Genomic DNA, 2,500 nt, shown 5'->3' with positions numbered 1-2,500 from the left:
CATGTCCTACACAGGGGTGCACCCAACATCACAATACTGCCCCCTCTCACAGCACACAAACAATGGCAGGAATGAAAGACACAGGTCTCCCACAAGCATGGAATCGGAGCGCCGCCTGTCATGAGCCAAAGGTGTATCCTGACGTGGCAAATCAGATGATGCCGCAGGCATCCACTTACTATAATCACAATCAACAAACCGACCGGCCGCCCCCCCCCCCCCATTACACCTTTCCTTACAACAATGTGTACCTTAACCTAAACTATACTGTACCTTAACCTAACCTATACGGTACCTTAACCTAACCTATATTGCGCCTTAACCTAACCTATATTGCGCCTTAACCTAACCTATATTGCGCCTTAACCTAACCTATGTTGCGCCTTAACCTAACCTATGTTGCGCCTTAACCTAACCTATGTTGCGCCTTAACCTAACCTATGTTGCGCCTTAACCTAACCTATGTTGCGCCTTAACCTAACCTATGTTGCGCCTTAACCTAACCTATGTTGCACCTTAACCTAACCTATGTTGCGCCTTAACCTAACCTATGTTGCGCCTTAACCTAACCTATGTTGCGCCTTAACCTAACCTATGTTGCGCCTTAACCTAACCTATGTTGCGCCTTAACCTAACCTATGTTGCGCCTTAACCTAACCTATGTTGCGCCTTAACCTAACCTATGTTGCGCCTTAACCTAACCTATGTTGCGCCTTAACCTAACCTATGTTGCGCCTTAACCTAACCTATGTTGCGCCTTAACCTAACCTATGTTGCGCCTTAACCTAACCTATGTTGCGCCTTAACCTAACCTATGTTGCGCCTTAACCTAACCTATGTTGCGCCTTAACCTAACCTATGTTGCGCCTTAACCTAACCTATGTTGCGCCTTAACCTAACCTATGTTGCGCCGTAACCTAACCTATGTTGCGCCGTAACCTAACCTATGTTGCGCCGTAACCTAACCTATATCGTACCTTAACCTAACCTATATCGTACCTTAACCTAACCTATATCGTACCTTAACCTAACCTATATCGTACCTTAACCTAACCTATATCGTACCTTAACCTAACCTATATCGTACCTTAACCTAACCTATATCGTACCTTAACCTAACCTATATCGTACCTTAACCTAACCTATATTGTACCTTAACCTAACCTATATCGTACCTTAACCTAACCTATATTGCCCCTTAACGTAACCCATATTGCGCTGTAACCCAACACACGTTGGGCCTTAACCCAACACACGTTGGGCCTTAACCCAACACACGTTGGGCCTTAACCCAACACACGTTGGGCCTTAACCCAACATACGTTGGGCCTTAACCCAACACACGTTGGGCCTTAACCCAACACACGTTGGGCCTTAACCCAACACACGTTGGGCCTTAACCCAACACACGTTGGGCCTTAACCCAACACACGTTGGGCCTTAACCCAACACACGTTGGGCCTTAACCTGCTCTGTAATTGTCATACGACGCGTTAAATTAGTGTAGTGTTGCCTAACTGCAACCCCCGCAATATAGTTTGCTACTCGCACTGCCCGGTCCCCAGTGTATCGCTTCATGTTAAACACCTTGCAGCTATACACTGTAATGTGGATGGCAGCAGGACGTACATGCTCAATGCCCTTTGCAGTTGTTCATTGGCATTTGCAGTTGTTCATTGGCATTCGCATGGCGAAGCACGTAGCCTACGCTGTGGTACGGCCTGTGTCAACTGTCCGCTGATGTTGTACGTCCAAATCACACACTGTACTGCACATTGGTCCTCATGTACTGAATGATACATCGTGGTACATGTGACCGTACAACGACTGCGCCAACAACGGCGAACCATGCGGTCCAAATGTTGTGCACTCAGCTACGTGTCGTCTCCCTATAAGAGCTGGATTGCAGTGTGGTATGCCCTGGATGGCGATCAGCATGAGCCGTCTGTTGATGTAGTGGCGCGTGTTGTCAGACGTAGTCGTCTCTTCTCACACACCGTGATAGCATGGTGCACTGCGTTCCACATCTGCGACATGCGACAGAGGCCGGTTGACAGTCGTTCGCGCAATGGACATCGCATACGTACGGGGGCCACCTTCCACGTGTTCGCGAAGCGTGCACATGTTGTTGCGTGTATGTGGGCAGACATAGTGTGTCGTGACACCTGACACAGGCATGCAACAATCGTTGAATTTGCAAATGGCGATGGACGCCTACGTTTGCTGGTGACGTTACGCAAATGAACAACTGGTAAACCGTTGTGGTGCGGTTGTTCTCGCTAGAGGTGAATCAGTGATGGCGACGATCGGTTGAGCTACCAACCGGTTGTTCCAGCGATACCCACCATGCCCACGAACGTGAATGGCATCTGGGTGTGAAGCGATACGCGGCGGTGGCTGGGTGGGACCGTCCCCGGCCGGTGAGGGGGGGCCTCCCGGCGTGCTGGCCGCGCGGTGCGTGGGCGCACGCGCTACAGCCGGCTGGTGGGGGCGGCCAGTG

This window comes from Schistocerca americana, chromosome 3 (assembly GCF_021461395.2).
Source record: "Schistocerca americana isolate TAMUIC-IGC-003095 chromosome 3, iqSchAmer2.1, whole genome shotgun sequence".
Lineage (NCBI taxonomy): Eukaryota > Metazoa > Arthropoda > Insecta > Orthoptera > Acrididae > Schistocerca > Schistocerca americana.
Note: the sequence above shows the minus strand (reverse complement) of the source record.